Below are 22,489 nucleotides of genomic sequence, written 5' to 3'. Positions count from 1 at the left end.
TATTTCCTACAGAGCTGTGGCTTTGCCAGTAGTGTCAGCCAGATCCTTTGTAAATTCTGTGTATATCTTTCTTGACATGACATGTGGCTATCCCCTTAGAGATGCATCTAATGCTTGTGTTCTGGCTTCCTGCAGAATGATATTATTCATTTTATCATTATCCATCAACTGGTAGATATTAAAATTCATCCTCTGAATTGCATCTTCAAAGTTATTGACATACTTATTTTCCTTTTGTGACATCTCATTTAATTGTTCATGATAGAATCTGCAGCTATTTTGCCTCCTATAACGTTGCACCAGGCCTTTCTTGACTTCATTGAATGTTTGAGCATTCATTAGCTCCTCATGAAATATGAGTATATAACATGCATTTACACTTGTCCTGTCAAACACAACTTAGACATCTGTAATGACTGTTCATCTGTCCAATCCCAACTTGGCACCTGGTAACCAATCATCTGTAAATGTTAGCATATCATCTCCAATCTTGTCCAAAACAGGATTAAGTAATTCAGCAGTAGGTGAATCTAAGGTGGGAGCAGTCAAAATTAATGTGGCCCTGTTCTCTTTTACAGCATGTGACAGCTTATGAAGATCAATATTATCTGATTCAACTGAGGCCCCTCCTCTAATAAGGATTTTACATCTTCCTAGGTGATCACCTCTTGTGTCTACATGCATACTCTGCAAAAATTTAAGTGCACCATCAAGTCCAAATGCCCAGGAATATTGGACATCATTCTGTTGCAAGATAATGCCCACCCATATACAGGCTGAGGTACTAACTATTGCCACCTAGAATAACTCCAAAAGTATGTTAGTAGCTGATAAGTTTGTGGGACAAACGTTGCATGGGACAACAAGAGCCATAATACAACGTTGGCTTTTTGCTGCTAGATGGGGCCATGTCAGAGATATAAAGGTAAACTTTTTTTTTTTTTTTTTTTTTTAGTGGGATGCTCTAGTTTTGTACTTATTTTCTGATAGTGGCTATCAAGATGAATCCAATGATGTGTAACAGTAAGGTCTTTGCAGGTCCACAAAGATCAAAAAGGTGGCAAGAACGTCCATTTACAGATTTACAGAAGGTGTTGGAAGTGATGATCATTGGTATCAATGCAGTGCTGCAATCTTCTTGTCATAGATTGAGTGGTATTCCTTATCACTTTGGCACTTATCAAAGCACATGCTCTGACAGTTCTCTCTCATATATCATGCAAATAGTAAATACTCGCCGAATACGGCATATCCATCTAGCGTGTCATGGACATGTAAACACCATTCAAAGGTTTCACAACACAACACTAACAGGAATGGTAAGACCAGTATTGTTCAATCAAGCGAATATGAATGATGTAGTCTTTCACGGAACAAGTCGATATGCTTCTCATTTACAGAGAATGCCAACGAAATTCAGTGAGATATCCTCAATGTACTCATGCTATATGGCGTACATTTAAATATGTATATAATAAATTGAGAACAACTGGATCTTTAATGGACTGGAAACATATCTGGCAATGGAAAGTTACTAATGAGGAAACAGAAATTGGTACTCTTGCTACTGTGGTTCGAGATCCTTGTGTTAGTTCGCATCAAATAACATGGGAATCTGGCAGGAGCCAGAGTAGTGTCATAAATATCATCTTTACCATATCAGTCTCCACCAAGAATTAACTGGTATGGATTGTATGCATTACATTGAGTTCTGCCGATGGGCTCAACTTCAGATTTAGAGGGATGACACATTTATTAATTTGATTTCATTTACTGATGAGCTACATTCACAAACCATGGAAATATTAATTTGCATAACATGTATTATTGGGCAACAGACAATCCATGTTGGCTGCAGCAAGTTGCACACAAAAAACTGTGGTCGGTGAATGTATGTGGGATTCTGGAGGACAGAATTATAGGACCCTATTTGATTGCAGGAAATCTTAATGGTAGGAAGTACACCACTTTCTTGTAAGAAACATTAAGTCTGTTATTGGAAGATATACTTTGTGGAACAAGGAACACAATGTGGTATCAACACAATGGGTGTACAGCACATATTTTGCTGATACTACAAATGAGTTGCAGGGACAATTCCCAAATTGATGGATTGGATGCAGAGGAGTTATGTCGTGGCCAATTCATTCACCAGACTTGACGCCTCTGAATTTTTTCTTGTGGGGATTCATAAAATACATTGCTTATAAAGACATTCCAACTACACCTGAAGATATGCAAGAGAGAATTGTCAGACCATGTTCTTTGATAAGGAATACCACTCAATCCATGATAAGAAGATTGCAGCACTGCATTGATATCAATGGTCATCACTTCAAACACCTTCTGTAAATGGACGTTCATGCCACCTATGTGACCTTCATTGACCTTCAAAGACCTTATTGTTACACATCATTGGATTTGTCTTGATAGCTGCTATCAGAAAATAAGTACCAAAGTATAGCATCCCACTTAAAAAAACAAAGTTGACCTTCATATCTCTGATGCAACCCAACCTAGCAACAAAAAACCAATGTCATATTGTGGCCCCCATTACCCCATGCAACATTTCTCCCACAAACCTTTCAGCTCCTATCATACTTTCAGAGTTACTCTTTGTGGCAATAGTTAGGACTCACCCTGTATATAAATAAATATATTGCCAAATTTGTTTGGACTATACCGTAGAAGTTTCACTGGGAATACCTTACACATCCCCCATGCAGTCCCAATGTATCTGCATGTATTTTCATATTTTTAGTGCCCAAAGAAAACCTTTCATGGCTACCAATTTTCTTCACAGGAAGAGGCACATGCCAGGGTACAATCACAATTGTGTAGGCAGTTTCTTGTCTCACAGTGTGTATTAGCAGTTACTGTGATTACTTTTGAAATAATAACTACTTTAATAAAATTTTTTCGTGCTTCCAGGCGCATCAGGTGATTATAATCCCATGAGCTTTCGACCGAGCTCTCCTCAGTCATTGTCAAGTGGTAAGAATGGCTGCTGTATCGTCATTGTCACATCGTTATATAGCCACACTGCTGGCTGTGATGTCAGTCACAGCAGCCATTCTTACCACTTGACAATGACTGAGGAGAGCTCGCTCGAAAGCTCGTGGGATTTTAACCATCTGACACAGCTGGAAGCCCGAGAAAAATTTTATTTAATTCATATCGCAGTGAAACCATGCTTTCATACAATATGTAGTTTAATTACTTTTTCCCGTCTTTCTAGTTTCCATTTGACTGGTTCTTCTACAACAAATTTCACAAACAACCTTTGAGTAAGCTTAACAAACAAGCAAACTAAAAATTTGATCAGATACTGCCACATAACATTTTTCCAATTGTTTTGCCTATTTTAATGTATAATATACACTCCTGTGCTCCTTCATGATGATATTGTTTTATTTTAATATGAAACCTACCTTTGTGTGCCATGTCATGTATCTTAGGTTTCTACATTCCTTTTGACTTATCATTTACCCCTATCTTTGCATCACATGACAGATAGCACTGTTTTAATTGAATCAAGTGTCAGTTCTTGGTGAAACAAATTAACCAAACAAACACTGTTTTTGCCTTGTTTCACAATTTTATTATTTATGTTACTGCAAAACCTAGGGTTCAGGTTATAAGCCCAGTTTCAGGTACATTACTGATTCCCAGTGTTTATAATGTGCATCATCCTCTTTGGGAATCAGCAAGGTACTTGAAAATGGGCTTATAAGCCAGAACCAAGGTTGTGCAGTAACATTAATAATAAAATTGTGAAACAAGGCAAGAAACAGTGTTTATTTAGTTAATAGAAGTGTTTCATCATAATTATATGGAACAATGTTTTTGTGACCCATCTCCTTTGGATCTCAAATGCCAGTAAAGTTGTGCTATCTTAATGTTATCCATCATTTCTTAGTCAATACACTCCTACCTGATCTTAGGTCCCCTTTTTCTGTCTATCTTTGGCATTCTGATTCTAATAGGAAGTATCTTATTACAGCATATAGCCACCAGCCTTTTACCATTACTTTAATTATTTTATTTATTCCCTGTGTTGTATCTGACTGCAGTGGTTCCATTGCTGTAGATATTAAGAGATGTGAGAAATGAATGTTGGCTGGTATATGGGTCAGTATGCACAAAAAATGTGCCAATGTCATATACAGACATAAACCACAGACTTCTTTTCCTATTCTTACATTTTGATAATTTTTATACATTTATGTTTTTATCTTACAATTTTTGATACTTCTATCCAGAATTTTCTTGACTGCTGTGTTGAAAAAGTGGCCAGGAGCATGATTGTGGACTTTCCTGCATTTATAATTATTTACGATGTCAGACTAAAATGTCACAAAAGTAGTCTCATGTCAGGTTATATTGTTTACCATTTCTTTTTAATGTTCCTCATTGCCTTATTTTGAAGAAAGAACAGGCAAATTAGAGTATGATCTTACTTCATTTTTATTGTTGTAAACTGTGTATAACAAATGTAACAAAAATAGTATTATAGGAAAAACTTACACCTCAATAGTATCAATTACAATGTTTTTACTTGGAATAAAGAGAAAGTAGTGCTTTCTTATTTCCATTCATAATATTTATGTAAAAATTTTAGATAAATTGGATCACATGTAGAGAGTGCCTGTCCACACTGTTGGCTTGTTTGCCACGAGGGGTCGCTGCACACAGTTCAGGGCATCCACACACTGGTTGGCTGTGAGTTGCTGTTTGCACTGACTGAATATCATGCTTATAGCTCTCCAGCTGACAAATGTTGTAGACTCTTTTTTTGGGCAGGCAGCTAAGGACCATTTGGCAATTTCAGTTACTAAGGCATTGTAATTTTCTTTCCTCCCAGTACTGATTCACCTGTTTACTACATTGTTTCTTCCTTTCTTTGGACCACTTCTACTTTTCATCCCATAAATATTTGACAACCTTTCAGTTAAACCACTGTCTTACATTTGACATAAGTGTTTAAAAAATGCCATTCTTCTTTTCCTCATTACTTTTGATTTGCTTTCTTTGTTTCAATAAATTTCACCACTTTTAATAGTACTTACTGATTGCAATAAAAGTTAAAATTATTATTTGCTGACTACCAGTTTTGTGTTGATCAAAAACCATATACAGGTCACGCTTGCTATAGAATCAGTATCTATGTACACTGTGGATCATAACACCGTCATTACATGGGCACCCATACAAAAGTGTAGGGGGAAGGGGGTGTGACCTGGGGTTATAGTGTATTTTCAGTATTTTGGAAGACAAATGGTAACTTATAACTTGTAAGCAGCCATAAAAAAATCTAGTTCTGACACTGTTGAAAACCTATGTAATTCCAACTCCTAAATCATTTTCTTGAAAGAAAAACACCTGAATACCCTATATTTTTTCCTTTCCCTCAGAGCTGCTTGCTCTCAGGTATGAGTGTCCTTGCATCATTACTATTTGTAATTCAGACTCATGCTTATTAACGAATCTGTAACTAAGTGCAACATTGGCCACATCATTGTTATCAAGTGTAACACGTGAAAATGTTTGTATGAGTTTTATGTTTATTCTTTTTTGGTGCATGTAAAAGATTTTGAACAAAGCTGTTTGTGCAGTGATTATCAATGTAATTTCTGATGTGTACAACTGATTGGTAAATGGATGACATTGTGTAATTAAAATTCCCAGTGATTTGAACAGATCTTTACAGTTGACTGGTTTACTATGTTTGGTCACCATTTTATGGCCCTTTTCTGTGTTCGTATTTTATGCATTTGTTCCCCATCAAAGAATCCATAAGTAACAATTGACTGTATCTAGGAGTATGTATGTAACCAAAAGACACTGGCTGTTACATATTAATAATGGGACTCTTAATGCCATAACATGCGGGTGATGCTCCATTTACAAGTAGCTTTGTTTGTTTGCACCACATCAACTGAGAATCAATATTCATTCCCAGAAATTTTGCTTTCATTACATAGTCTATAGAGGTACTATACACATTTATTTTAAAACTGTCATTTTACCCTCTTCAAACTGAAATTCGTGGAATTTGTTTTGCTTACATTCAGTGTTACTTTACAAGGTGCTATCCAAAATTTTCAGGACTGGTGCTGCCATCTGTTGAAAACCTTACCTTTGGATTAATGGTCACCATCACCCTTGAAGTAGTTCCCATCCACATGTACAAATCGGTCTCAGCAATTCTGCCACTGGTCAAAAGTTTTCTGGAAGTCCTGCTCTTTGAGAGTGTTTATCACTGCCAGCGATGCTTCTTGAATCCTCTCTAGAGTGTCGAACTGATGGCCTTTCAACTTGAGTTTCAGTTTTGGGAATAGCACAAAGTCACAGGCTGCCAAATCTGGCAAGTATGGTGGGTGGGGTACAACCAGCATGTTGTTTTTTGCCAAAAAGGTCCTGGTGAGGAAGGACGTGTGACAGGGTGTGTTGTCGTGATGCAGCAGCCAGGTCCCTCGATGCCAAAGTTTGGGCTATCGTCACCGCACGTTTTCACAGAGCTGTCGCAAAATGTCACAGTAGAATGTAGAATTCAGTGTTTGTTTGGGTGGGACAAATTCTTTATGCACAATTCCCTTGTTATCAAAGAAAACGATGATCATGGTCTTCACTTTGCTATTCACCTGTCTCACTTTTTTGGGTCTTGAAGAGCCTGAGCTCTTTCGCTGGGATGATTGTTGCTTTGTCTCTGGGTCATAACCGTAAATCTAGCTCTCATCGCAAGTGATAACCCGTGACAAGAAGGTTGGATCATCATATGCGGTCTGACGAAGGTCTGTGCATGGTTCAACATGCTGTGCCTTCTGATCGGCAGTCCAGATCCTTGGCACAAATTTTGCAGCGACATAATGAATGCCCAATTTATCAGTCAACATTCGTTGATATGTCCCATAATCAATACCCACGTCATATGCGAGGTCTTGAATGGTTTGACGTCAATCCACATGAACCAATTGTTGAAGTTTGGCAGCAGTGTCTGGAGTTGTGCGGCTAACAGGCCTTCCAGTGCCAGCACTGTCTTCGACGTCTGTACGGCCAGCCCTGAATTGAGCATGCCACTCAAACACATGCATAAAGCTCATGCTCTGTCCCCCAAACACTTGTTGAATCATTGCAAGGGGCTCCGTAGTACTTTTCCCGAGATTCACACAGAATTTGATACACACACACACACACACACACACACACACACACACACACACACACACTGTTCTGTTTGCGGATCCATCATAAAATTGTCACACACCAAAAACAGAGTATTACGGAAATCATTATGGACATGCAACACATCCTCCCAGCTGAATGCCACTCCGCACACTGACTCATCAGATATGCAGCTCTCACCACCTAGTGGTGCAAAGATCTACTACTTCTACTTTCCAGAGGGCAGAACCAGTCCCAAAAATTTTGGATTCCACCCTGTATTGCATGTTGAACTATAGTAAACTTCATTGAGGATTTCATTCGCTTTCTCTGCAAGTTCTCCTGTTTTCTTATTTAATATAATACTGCTGTCATCAACAAGCAGATTTTTTCCCTGTAACTATCAGTATTGGCAAAGTCATTGGTGTATATTAGAAACAGTACTGGTTACACTGAGGTGTTCCTATATCAATGTGTTGTGGTTCTGATAGGTGTTTAATTACCAGTTTAAACTTATTTGAGGTATGTGTCATCTCTACTCTTTGTAGAGTGAAGAACTGATGATCAAAACTTTATCCATCATCCCACAGCAAAAGTACCAGCTGTTGCAACAGCTCACATGGGCTCCACAATGAACTTCACTAAACAGATCCAGACTACTAATTGTCAACAGGTACACTGTAAACCCCCATGAACAATCAACAGCACAGACACACTTCCATGTTACTAACAATGAAATCCTCAGACAGATCCCAGGTTATAATGTAGATTAAATTAACAGCAATATATCATAATCTCAAGTTAAAAAAGAAGTAGCAGACGGACATCAACATTCAATATGGATTCCTACCAGACAGTCTCAACAGCAAGTTAAATAATTAATTTTCAAATATAGACAACGAAATAGCATTCCAATGCAAAATTAAATTGGTATTCCATCCAAAATTGTATAAAGTATTGTTCAACACAATAGAAGCTCCAGAAAAGTAATCTGCTTCACAAAAATCACAGTTCTGAAACTGGATGTTCATACATCATCATCGCTGTAAATCCTGATAAATCCCTTAGATTGTTCAACTACCTTAGCAGTGTACCTTTGTAGAGACAACTAAACACACTTTGAATCTAAATGTGTGAACTAACTTCAACATTAAATGGCCAAATCTCTTGTCTGCAGCTGATCACCTATTTATACAGGACCATTCTCAGTTCCCTCTACACCAAAAGTACATGAAAGTTAATAATTCTAAATAATCCAAAGAATGAAAACATTAAATTATATAAACAAGCATTATTCATTTTAATGTCACTTCAAACAGAACCTGATCTCAGAAAATTATTCCAACATCTGCTGCTGACATGCCAACACACCAGAAGAATTTCAATCCTCACCACAGTACATTGGTTAAGCAGCCTCAAGTCAACTGAATTAATATCCATATTATATCTCTCTGGTAGCTTATCATATGACCCACAAAAGATCAAAAGCAGATAGTTTCTCAAAGAATTATACAGATCCCACAATTCATATTTAAGTGCTAAACTTCACTTAATATGATTCCATTAAATTTTACAGCAAGTACAAGCAACTAAATTTGAGATCAATAAAATATATGCATAAAAATTATGCTAAAAGGCATACAAATAATATGTTCATCTGTGAAAGACATGATGCAATATACAGGGTGAAAAGTATTTAAACCGACAAACTCTGGAAGTTTGTAGGGGACATCAAAACAAATATTTTTCCCTAATGTCATTTTTTCCTATGGGAAGTATTTAAAACGGTAGAGAAATATTTCTCTGGTGGCAAATTAATTAAACCAAAAAATACTTCCCCATTTTTTATGACCAAGAGACAACACATTAACACAACCCAATTTCAATTACAGTAGATTTTAAAAAATGCCTACATTGGCACGTAAGGTTACACCGTTGGATCACGTTCTGTCTGACACAGGCAGAAACCCCAGGAGTATCCTGAATTGTTCCTGCTGCTGCTACTATCTGGGCAACCAGATCCTCTTCTGATGCAACAGGAGTTGCGTAAACAAGGTTGCACATCTCTCCCCACAAAAAAAGGCCAGAGGGGACATATCTGGGGATCGAGCAGGCCATGGTACAGGACCACCTCTGCCAATCCACGTTTCTGGGAACCATCGGTCCAGGAATCAACGCACACAATGACTGAAATGTGCTGGCGCCCTGTCATGTTGGAACCACACACATTGTCTTGTAGCAAGCAGGACATCTTCCAGCAATTCTGGCAAAGCTCTGGCGTAAAAATTGTAATAGTGCATGCCATTTAATGGCCTAGGTATCAGATATGGCCCAATTAAACAGTCGCCAACAACACTGACCCACACATTAACGAAGAACAGCACTTGATGAGCGCTAGTAACTGTGGCATGTAGGTTATCCTCACTCCAAACATGCGAATTGTGCATGTTGAAGACTCCATCACGCCCGAACGTTGCTTCATCGGTAAACAACCCAGAGGATGGAAATGTAGGATGCATTTCACACTGTTCCAGGTACCACTGCGAAAACTGTGTTCTGGAAGATGGGACATGCTGTAAGTGAAATGGATGCAACAATTGCTCTCGAAGGACTGTTCTTACATTCGTCTGATTCGTCCCCATGTTACGTGCAATTGCATGAGTGCTGATTGAAGGATCCTGCTCAACATGCTGCAAGACAGCTTCTTAAAATTGCAGCATTCTTACCATGTGATGGCGTCCCTGTCCAGGTAATCTGCTAAATGACCCAGTCTCACGCAGATGTTGGTACTCAGCAGTAAAGGTCATATGAAGCGGGATACAGCGATTAGGATCTTGTTGTTGATAAATCCACTGTGCAACTCGTTCATTGTGGTGCGCCACATAGTATGCGCCAACCATATCAGTGTACTCACTCCAGGTGTATCACTCCATTAGCAGACAATGCACTACTACACAATGCAAACTGACTTCCGTCGATGAAATATTTAGAATTAGGCAGAACTTTCATAGTGCACTGGGAAACATAAGGGGACTTTGAACATGTGTGTTTATAAATACTGTTAAGTTATGACCAAAATATTTAAACCTTCTAATACAGTCTGAAAGGTAATGTGCCTTCTTTTGTACAGAAAATGTGCTATGGAGATGTAAACTCCACTGTGCACAGTTGAAGATCTATTTGCAATAAACATCAATAGCCACTTTCAGCATAGTCCGGATTAGCACATGCTGCATAAATATTCAGTCAGATCTTGATAAGATTTCAGTGTGGTACAGAGATTGGCAACTTGCTTTAAATGATCAGAAATGTAAAATTGTGCACTTCACAAAATGAAAAAATGTAGTATCCTGTGCCTATACTATCAGTGAGTCACAGCTGGAACTGGCCAACTCACACAAATAACGGGGTGGAACGCTTTGTAAGAATGATCATATAAGCTCAGTTGTGGATAAAGGAGTTGGTAGACTTTGGTTTATTGATAGAATACTGCAGAAGTGCAATCAGACTACAAAGGAAATTGCCTTCAAGTCACTCGTGCGAACCTTTCTAGAATACTGCTTGAGTGTATGGAACCCATACCAAATAGGACTAACAGGGGATATTGAATATATATAGAGAAGAATGGCATGAATGGTCATAGATTTGTTTGATCCATTGGAGAGAGTTACAGTGATGTAGAAGAAACTGAACTGGCAGACCCTTGAAAGCAGACGTAAAATGTCCCGAGAAAACCTACTAACAAAGTTTCAAGAACTGGCTTTAAATGATGACTCTAGGAATATACTTCAACCCCCTGTGTATCATTCAAATAGTGATCATTAAGACAAGATTAGAATAATTACTGCATACATAGATGTATTCAAACAATTTCTCTTGCTGTGCTCCATAAGTGAATGGAAGAGGTACAAACTCTAATAACTAATACAAAGGAATGTACCCTCTGCCATGCACTTCATGGTGGTTTGCAGAGTATGGGTGTAGATGTAGATGTAGCTGTAGCCTCAAAGTTCTCAGCAGCTCAGACTTACATGCTGTAATATGCTTGCAAAGAAATAAGTATGTTGCTTGCCGATGGTAGATTATCTGAAAAATGAATCTGCTGATGGCGGTACCAGTACTTGGATCAAATGTGACCTCAGATAAAAGATTAGTGAGCACATGAGAATTTTTGAGGGTCACTCCAAAAGAAATGCACACTATTTTTTTTAAAATTCATCTTTTATTCTACATGTTTGAAAGTTTTACAGTGTGTAGCTACATCCTTTAGTAACAATATTTTCATTCCTTCACATAATTTCCATCCCTCTCAACTGTCTTATGCCATCTTGGAACCAGTGCCTGTATACTCGCATGGTAAAATTCTGGACCAACCTGTTGGAGCCACTGTTTGGCAGCGTGCACAAAGGAGTCATCATCTTCAAACCTCGTTCCACGAAGAGACTCTTTCAGTTTCCCAAAGAGATGATAGTCACATGGAGCCAGCTCAGGACTGTAAGGTGGCTGTTTCAGTGTTGTCCATCCGAGTTTTGTGATCACTTTCATGGTTTTTTGAATGACATGTTGCCATGCATTGTTGGGCAACAGCAAAACATCCTGCTTTTGCCGATGTGGTCGAACACAACTCAGTCGAGCTCCAAGTTTCTTCAGTGTCATCACATATGCATCAGAATTTATGGTGGTTCCTCTTGGCATGATGTCCACAAGCAAGAGTCCTTGAGAATCGAAAAACATCATAGCCATAACTTTTCCAGCAGAAGGTGTGCTTTTGAATTATTTTTTTTCCCCTTGAGTGAATTTGCATGATGCCACTCCATTGATTGCCTCTTCATCTCTGGTGAAAAATGATGTAGCCATATTTTATCACCTGTCACAATTCTTCCAAGAAATTCATCTCCACCATTCTCGTACTGCCCCAAAAGTTCGCTGCATACTGTTTTTCTTGTTTCTTTGTGAGTCACTGTCAACATCTTGGGAACCCACCTGGCATAAGCCTTTTTTAACACCAACACTTTCAGTATTCTGCAAACACTTTCTTCCCCTATCCCAACGTAGCATGACAATTCGTTCACTGTGATGCGTCTGTCAGCAGTCACCAATTTGTTAACTCTCTGCACATTGTCTGGAGTATCTGCAGTACGAGGCCTGCGGCTGCAAGGACAATCCTCAATATTGCCGTGCCCACTTTCATCGCGTAACATGCCCGCCCACCAACTAACTGTACTGCGATTGACAGCAGCATTTCCATACACCTTGTTCAACCTCTTGTGGATGTTTCCCACCATCTTGTTTTCACAGCACAGTAATTCTATGACAGCACTTTGCTTCTGATGAACAGCATCACCATCAACAGCAGCATCACAGACAGCAGTAATAGCAGAAATCCTAGCAATAGCAGGAGCAGCAGCAGACATGGAAAAAACCATCCATGGGGCAGCAAGTAGACGGAAAAGGACACCTCCTTCCCATCTGAAGGACTTTTTAATTTCAGATATGATGAAAAAGAAGCCACCAAGATAATTAACATTAAATGTCTAACAGTACTCCACCAAAATATTCAGTGTGTAAAAAACAAAGTGCAACAGCTGGAAGTCGAGTTACAGCACTGTTATCTGTATTACAGAGCACTGGTGTAAATAAAGTGAAATCTTATATATAAATTTACCCTCAGATGTCCAAGCATGTTCTTATTGAAGAAACACAATGAAAGGTGGAGGATCATGTATTTATGTTAAGAATGGCATTGAATTTAAAGTCAGAAATGATATTATCATGATAAGTGTAGACAAAGACTTTGAAGTGTCAGCAATAGAGATGGTTGCTATAAATATGCCCAAGAAACTAAATATATTATCTGTATATTGTTCTCCCAGTGGTAATATAGAGATATTCTTTTCAAAACTTATACAAAGCCTAGAACTAGCGTTGACTCTGAAACATAATATCCTTTTGTGTGGGGACTTTAACATAAATACAAATAAAACAGATTACACCAGTAACACATTTATGAATATCCTACATAGTTTTGATCTATCATCATTTGTCAACTGTGCAACAAGAATAACCACACATTCATCATCCACCATTGACCATGTAGCTAAAGATGTAGGCAGAGAAAACTGTGATGTACTTGTCAAAAATCTGGGACTGTCTGACCATCTATGTCAGATTATAAAAGTAAAAGCTTGTGTTAAAAAAGAATCGAAACTGCATGTATATAAAAGAGTCTACTCTCCATCAGCTTTGCAAGAGTTTTCCTTAAAGTTAGCACATAAAAGTTGGGAAGGAGTATACATAGGAACTATAGTGAATAGCAAGTTCTCCAATTTTATGTCTGAGTTTAAATTAAAATTTGAAGGAACATTCCCCAAGCATTAATTTCCATTGGAACGCCCACCAACAATAAATGGATTACTAAAGGAATTAGAAAAAGTGTTCAAACTTATAAATACCTAAACTCCATTAAAAAGGACAATAATGATCAGTTTTTTTGCACTACTACAAAAACTACAAAAGGATCTACAGGAAGGTACTCAACACTGCAAAAAAATCAGCCAACAATAGGACCATAAATTTAGCCAATAATATAAAGTAAAGCTACATGGGCTGTAGCGAAACAAGAAACAGGAACTGTGAAGCAGAGAGGTACAAACACACAAATCAGGAACAAGGAAAACTTAGAAAGTAACCCGAAACAATTAGCAAATTATGTGAAAACCTACTTTAGCAGCATTGCAACAAACTTACAGAAAATTTTTCCAAAAGGTCCTAATCAACCAATATAGAAGCATATAGCAAACTCAATGGTATTGCTTCCAACTACTGAGGAGGAAGTATGCAATGTTGTAAGGCAATTGAAAGAACAAAAACTCGGCAGGTTCAAATGAAATTCCAACGTGTGTGCTGAAAAAATGCATAAATGGTATCAAAGCTCCACTAACAGAAATCATAAATGAATCCTTCAAAACTGGTTGCTTCCCTGATTATCTGAAGCATGCCAAAATTTTACCAGTTCACAAGAAAGATGACATAGAAAACATTGAGAACTACAGACCATTAGCCCTATTGTCATGCTTTTCCAAAGTGACAGAAACAATAATGAAAAACAGGCTTTTGAGCTATCTAAGTAAATTCAACCTCCTCTGCAATGACCAGCATGGTTTCAGGCCTGGTAGAGGTACAGAATCTGCAATAGCACAATTTACAAAAACACACTCTACAGCGGAGTGTGCGCACACAGTTTTAATCTGCCAGGAAGTTTCATATCAGCACACACTCTTTGTGAAAATTTCATTCTAGAAACATCCCCCAGGCTGTGGCTAAGCCATGTCTCCGCAATATCCTTTCTTCCAGGAGTGCTAGTTCTGCAAGGTTTGCAGGAGAGCTTCTGTGAAGTTTGGAAGGTACGAGACGAGGTACTGGCAGAATTAGAGCTGTGAGGACAGGGCGTGAGTCATGCTTGGGCAGCTCAGTTGGTAGAGTCCTAGATTGAAAATGTTTTGCCTGAAAGTAAACATAGTTTCAGAAATACAGACAGACATTATATGGGAAGCAGACATGGGGTAGCTGTCTAAGTCCAAGTCCTTATTAGAAAACATTGTAACAAATTAGTTTTCCTGAAACCTAACACAGAGTGAGAGGAACTACAAAGGTGGTTCATCACATGAGTGTTTGAATTACAAGCACATGCACTTGCACATAGATAGGACTTAGCAAGATGTTTGCAGTAATAGATGGCTGCAACTCCAGTTGCAGAATATTTTAAGTAACAGTTTGGTGGGCAAGCAGGAGTCTTGTTGTGGATGACTAATTAGCATTTACTGTGGAAATTAATGGCAATGTCCATGGCTGTGAACAATACACACTCTCATGTGGCATTTAGAAATTTCTTGATGCAAGATTTCTACATGTGAGTGGGGTTGCCTCACCTCTTCATGCCACACTTCAGTGGCAATGCTGCTGACCTTTAAGCAGCTCATACCTCATCCAGCATGAGTCCTGTGAGTAACATTCTACAAACACCTGACATGTCAAACTGGTTTCCATATTCTCCTCCAAATTGTGCTGGATGTACCAGTAATTGCCTCAGCTGACCTCTCCATTATGCGAAGTTGAATAGTCTCCCATAGAGTGCCCATTTGGTTAGTCAGTATGGCTGGCAATTTAGGTCAGACCGTGATTCCCCCCTTTTATTTGCTTCCATCACATTTTCCAGTGATAGCCTTTCTTTCAGCTCTGTAACATGGATACACATACAAGAAAAACATAAATACAGAGCTGAGCACTTTTCTATAGTTACCATGAATAGGTCATAGGCTTCATAATGATACAATAAAGAATATTATCAGTAATTCCTCAAAATAACTGGCAGATCCCCAACATAGCACAAAGAAAATCAGTTCAGTACTATGCAGTACATGTTTGACAACCCTTTTTCACATCATGATTATGGATGAGTACACTTACAATGCAAGTGAAGATAAATCGATTGACATATCCCAATCCCTAGTGATAGTAGGTATCTTATTCATACAGTATTTTTGCAGAAATAATGAGTCATGTATATCTTTTTTGTCTCCATATAGCAAATTAAATGTGTGGCAGGTTTTGTAGAAATTTCTTCAGGCATTACAATGAGGCTAATGATTTCAAAAACTTACAATTTGATACTAGTATCAGTCACTATCAAATATTTTTCCATGTCATGGTCTCTTACCCCCATGCCCAACCATATGAGTGCTACCAAGGAGAGCCCCCAGCAGTGGGATCAACTTTTTGAAACCTAATATTGATGATGTAAGTTAAATCCCAGCCATTCACCCTGGTGGGCCCTCATTTGCAAGTAATTGAGGAAAAATATTTTGAAGGTCACCTGGTAGAATCTTGCACAGAGCATAATTTAATCATTGCCAACACTTGATTTAAGAATCATAAAAGTATGTTGTCTACATGGAAGAGACCTGGAGACACCAGAAGGTTTCAGACTGATTATATAATGGTTAGACAGAGATTTGAGAACCATATTTTAATTTGCAAGATATTTACAGTTGCTGATATGGACTCTGGCCACAATTTATTGGTTAGAAACTATAAACTAAAACTGAAGAACTTGGGAAAAGCTAAGAAATTAAGGAGCTTGGATCTGGATAATTTGAATGAACCAGAGATTGTTGAGTGTTTGAGGGGAGGCATTAGGCAACATTTGACTAGAAGAATGGGGGGAAGGAGTACAATAGAAGAAGAATGGGTAGCTTTGAGAGATGACATAGTGAAGGCAGCAGAGCGTCATATAGGTAAAAAGACAAGGCTTAGTAGAAATTTTCGATTAGCACAAGGAATATTGAACTTAACTGATGAAAGGAGAAAGTTAAAAATGAAGCAGGTGAAAGGGAATACAACTGTGTAGAAAATGAGATTCACAGGAAGTGCAAAATGGCTATGCAGGAACAGCTAGGGGGCAGATGTGAAGACTTAGAAGCATATTTCACTAGGGGAAAGATAGATAGCAACTACAGGAAAATTAAAGAGCCCTTTTGGGAAAAGAGACACAGCAGAGCTCAGATAGAAAACTAGTCTTAAGCTAAGAAAGGAAAGCTCAAAGGTGGTAATAATATACAGAGTGTCTACACAAGGGGGATGAAAGTGGAATCAATATTTTGGGCAGGGAAGTGGATGTAGAGGAAGATGAGATGGAAGATATGATACTGTGAGAAGAATGTGACAGAGCTCTGACAGATCATAAGGCCCCTGGGGGCAGACTATATTCCAGCAGAATTCCTGACAGCCTTGGGAGAGCCAGCCATGACAAAACTCTTCCATCTGGTGTATAAGATGTATTACACAGTTGAAATACCCTAAGACTTAAAGAACAACATAGTAATTCTAATTCCAAAACAAAGCAGCTGCTGACAGGTATCAAAATGACCAAACTATCAGTTTAATGAGCAGGGAAGATAAGTTTGGATTCTGCACATAGGAACAAGCCAGGAAATCCTAACCATATAACTTAGCCTAGAAAAGACAGGTTAAGGAAAGACAAACCTACGATAAAAACATTTGTAGACTAAGAGAAACCTTTTGACATTATTGACTGCAATATTATCTTATAAATTCTGAAGGTGATAAGGGCAAAATACAGGGAGTGAAAATGTATTTACAACTTATACAGCAACTGGATGGCAATTATAAGAGTCAAGGGCCATGAAAGGGAAGTAGTCATTGAGAAGGGAGTCAGACAGGGTTGTAGCCTATTCCCAATATTATTTAATCTGTATGTTGGACAAACAGTAAAGAAAACCAAAGAAAAATTTGGAATAGGGATTAATGTTCAGAGAGAAGAAATAAAAACTTTAGAGTTGGATGATGACATTGCAATTCTGTAAGAGACAGCAAAGGACTTGAAGAGCAGTTGAACAGGATGAATAGTGTCTTGAAAGATGGACATCAACAATAGCAAAACAAGGATAAGGAAATATCTCAATTTAAATCAAGTGATGGTAACAGAACTAGATTAGGAAACAAGATACTTAAAGTAGTAGATGAGTTTTGCTATTTGGACAGCAAAATAACTACTGATGGCTGAAGTACAGAGGATATAAAATGTAGACTAGTAATAGCAAGAACAGCATTTCTGAAGAAGAGAAATTTGTTAACATTGTATATAGATTTAAGTGTTAGGAAGTCTTTTCTGAAGTTATTTATCTGGAATGTAGCCATGCATGAAAGTGAAATGTGAACGATGAACAGCTTAGGCAAAAAGAGAATAGAAGGTTTTGAAATGTGGTGATACGGAGAATGTTGGAGATTATATGCGATCATCACATAACTAGTGAGAAGGTACTGAAATAAATTGGGGAGAAAAGAAATTTGTGACACAACCTGAGTAGAGGAAGAGATTCGTTGATAGTACATATTCAGAGGCAAAAACTGAATTGAATTGAATTGAATTGAATGAAATTTTATTGTCATTTAGCTACTACAGCAATTGACGAAGTCAAGTTACATATACGAGGGCGGTTCAGAAAGTAACCTCCGATTGGTCACAGTGTGGGTTGTGGGGGGAGTAGCGACGCCATCTGTGCGTTCACGCACTCAACAGGTCAGTCGGCATCAAGCCGTGGTCGAGTGAACGTCGTACCTGTGCTAGTTTAGTTTTTGTGGCAGTTTGAAATGTGTGCTGCAATAGAAAACCCCACCAAATGTGAAGTGCGTGCTGTCATAAGGTTTTTTACAGCCAAAGGATATTCTGCAGCAGCTAATCATCGTGAGCTTTGTGCCGTGTACGGACCAAGAGTTATGAGTGAAGGAGTTGTCCGTGAATGGGTACGTTTATTTAAAAGTGGACGAGAAAACATTCATGATGAAGAGAGGAGTGGTAGACCATTATTGGTGACTGACGAACTCGTTCAGACAGTTGATGCAAAAGTTCGTGAAAATCGACGTTTCTCAATGTCGGAGTTGTCTACTGGTTTTCCACAGATTTCTAAGACTCTCTTGTACGAGATAGTGACAGCAAGATTGGGTTACCGTAAGTTCTGTGCATGATGGGTGCCCAAAATTCTTACCGACCACCACAAAACTCAAAGAATGGCCTCTGCATTAGACTTTCTGTCACATTATGAGGACGAAGGAGAACCATTGTTAAACAGAATCGTGACCGGTGACGAAACCTGGATTAAGTACGTGAACCCTGAGAAAAAAGAACAATCAAAGATGTGGGCACATTCAAATTCCCCTACCAAACCAAGAAAAGCCTCGCAAGATTTTTCTGCCAGAAAACTGATGGCAACTGTGTTTTGGGATGCCAAAGGGGTGTTGTTGGTTGAATTCATGGAACGTGGTATGACCATTAATCAAGACGTGTACTGTGAAACAATAAAAAAGTTACGACGGGCTATACAGAACAAACGCCGTGGTATGCTGACTTCCGGTATCGTTTTTTTGCACGATAACGCCCGTCCTCACTCTGCTCGCAGAACAACGGCCCTTCTTGAGTCCTTCAAGTGGGACGTTATCAACCAACCACCTTACAGCCCAGACCTGGCGCCAAGTGATTATCACCTCTTCATGCATTTGAAGAAATGGCTCGGGTCACAGCGGTTTGATGACGACGAAGAGCTCAAAGATGCGGTCACAGGCTGGCTCCAGGCACAAGCGGGTGATTTTTATGCAGAAGGAATTTCAAAGCTTGTGAAGAGATATGATAAGTGCCTCAATCGCTATCGGGACTATGTAGAAAAATAGTGCAAAGATGTAGTTGTAAGATGTATATATTAAAATATTTTTATTTAACTTTCTGAACGGCCCTCGTATACAAGTTATACAGCATATATAAATGAAGATAAATATATCCCTATTGGTTTTCCATAAAATACAATATATAAAATCCAATAATGTGAAAACATTGCATCATAAATTACTCAGTTAAAGAAATTATGCTGTACTCTCCAAACTGGTACCACTATGATATTTTACAGTCATAAAATTCCTGACGTGAGTAGCAAGGATTTGCAGCTAACCAACTGAATAATTTGTCTTTAAATAAATCAAATGGAGCTTCTACCCATTCTAGTGGGTGTTTGTTAAACATCTTCATACCCACCACTTCATAGCTATTCAGTGACTTGGATAATCTGTAGTAAGGTATGTCAAGATGGCTACTATTTCTGGTTCCATGAGAGTGTACATCTCTTCTACACTGGTATTCTGATAAGTTGCTCTTTATATGCAGTAGGGCAGTGTAAATATACAATTTTACAACAGTTAATATTTTTAAGTTGATAAACAGTGGTTTGCAGTGGGCCAGTTGATCACTGTTTGTAATAATTTGAATTACTTTCTTCTGAGGTACCAGAATGTGCTGAAGGTGTGAGCTATTGCCCCATATTAAAAGCCGATAATATATAATGCTTTGAAGAAAAGCGCAGTAGGCCAATCTTACATAGGCCACAGGTACATGGTTTTTTTTTAAATTCCTTAACAAATACACCACTCTAGACAGCTTTGCACTAATGTATTTAATATGTTGCTCCCAAGTCAATTTACTATCTATAACAATACCTAATAACTTAACACTATCCATGAAGTCTGCTACTGGGAGATCTCTTAAATTAAATACAATCTTATGAGTTTTACTCTCATTAAGCAGGAACCCATTAGCTTGAAACCAGACTGATGCTTGTGATATTGTGTCATTTGCCACAGTTTGGAGCATGTCCATGTCTGAGCCGATATTGAAAAAAGTGCTATCATCTGCATAGATAATGGAGTGAGTATTTATGTAAGATGGTAGATCGTTTGTCATTAGAATAAATAGCAGAGGTCCTAATACTGAGGCTTGTGGCACACCACACTTAACTTCAGTTAGCTGTGATCTCTGCTTACCAATACAAATAATTTGTTTATGGTTGCTGATGAAAGATTCAAAGATGTTGTCAACATCACTGTTTGTGATTCCATAATAAACTAGTTTGTTGAGGAGTGAAATATGCTCCACACAATCGAAAGCTTTCTTAAGATCACAAAAGGTAGCCTGAGAAAATTTTTTTCCTTCATAAGCATTAAGCACTTTTTTAATCAGGGAGTCAATTGCATGGACTGTCGATCTGCCCTTTCTAAAGCGAAATTGTACCGCATAATAATGTTATTACATCTCAGATAATCACACAACTGGGAGTCGATGATGGATTCCAAAACTTTAGATAAAATAGGTGTCAGAGATATTGGGCAATAGCTAGATGGGTAATTTTTGTCTCCTTTCTTGTAAATGGGCACTACCCTGCATAATTTTAATACGTCTGGGAATATTCCTTCAATTAGACATCTTTTTATACATTTAGTAAGAGGATATACTATGTGCCCAATTACCTTTTTTAACATATTACGAGAAATACAATATATATCTTCACTATCAGAGGGCCTAAAATTATTTACAATAGTTAAAACAACATCTGGTGTTACCTCTGTTAAAAGGAATCTGTCTTTCAGGGTGTAGTCTATATTATGATATTTAATGAGATCAGCTACAGTCTCTTGCAGTCTCCCAATGCTTTCCCTAATTTGGTTAACATCAAGAGATCACCAATTTAGAATTGGTGGGAAGCATGGGGGGGGGGGGGGTGTAAAAATTGTAGAGACCAAGAGATGAATAATGCAGATTCAAAAGAATGTACGTTGCAGTAGCTATTCAGAGATGAAGAGGCCCACACAGGTTGGAGTAGCATGGAGAGCTGCATCAAACCAGTCTTCACACTTAAGACCATAACAACAACATAAAATTAATATATTCAGTGTAGTTATAATTACCACTGTTGTAAGTCAGAAGTCAGTAGGCCACCACTTTGGAGCACATTTACATAATTTTACATGAGCCACTACTGCAAATTATACATCTGGGCAAAAACATTGTTAGGGCTATTATAATAATTGGCACAGGTGAAGAGGAAAGTGGTTTGATTCCATGAATCCGAATTAAACCAATAGACTTGGGTTTTCTATTCAAAAAATTGCAATTCCAACTAAAATTTGCTGTTGGAATGACCGAAAATAAAGCCCAAGGGGAGACACTTAAATCTGCCAGTGAGCATTTAGAAAAGCCACGTTAGTGTCATGAACAACTCTATGTGGTGTGATCACATGTATCCAACCCACAAAGTCTTTACCTCCTTGCAGAAGAAGTCAATACCAGAAACATTGTTTATGCAACAGTCTTGAGGGAAGATTGTGCAATAAATAATAAATAAGAGAGAAACATCTGTGTATTATTTATTATTTTTGAACTAAGATTCAACAAATAGTAAATTAATAGAAATACGTTCATTATGAACCTATGTACTGGCTCTACACATATTTCTACATATACAGATATGTAACTACACCACTGTATACCCTGATTTTTATAATTTACCAGTTTGTTTTCTCATTATCACTCATAATATATGCAAGTGCAGTCTCTGGTAACAGCTAGTGCTTACATATATGCAACAATTTTTATCCCTCAAAGATGAGTGTATGGGGTGGGTTGTGTTCATATGGTATGCAGTTTTACCCTTTCTGCCCATTACTTGTTACACCATGTATTTTGTTGGGGAGTTCACAATGCATTCTGGGTTCTCATCTACAGGCTGCCGGCGACTTTCGCCAAAATGTGCCAAGTGCTGGGCTTCGGAAAAGGGAACATTCAGAATGATACTGCAGTGGCCCGCATCATGGACCAGCTCATGTGCAGTGCGCTCCACTGTGCATCTGTCATTGGTTCCCGCTACTTCCACACCTACGCCATGTGCTCCGTCAATGTCGCCGGCAAGGTCAGACTATTCTACATAGA

This window comes from Schistocerca piceifrons, chromosome 9 (genome assembly GCF_021461385.2).
Source record: "Schistocerca piceifrons isolate TAMUIC-IGC-003096 chromosome 9, iqSchPice1.1, whole genome shotgun sequence".
NCBI classification, from domain to species: Eukaryota; Metazoa; Arthropoda; class Insecta; order Orthoptera; family Acrididae; genus Schistocerca; species Schistocerca piceifrons.
The sequence above is the reverse complement of the archived record's forward strand: the minus strand, read 5'-3'. Positions refer to the sequence as shown.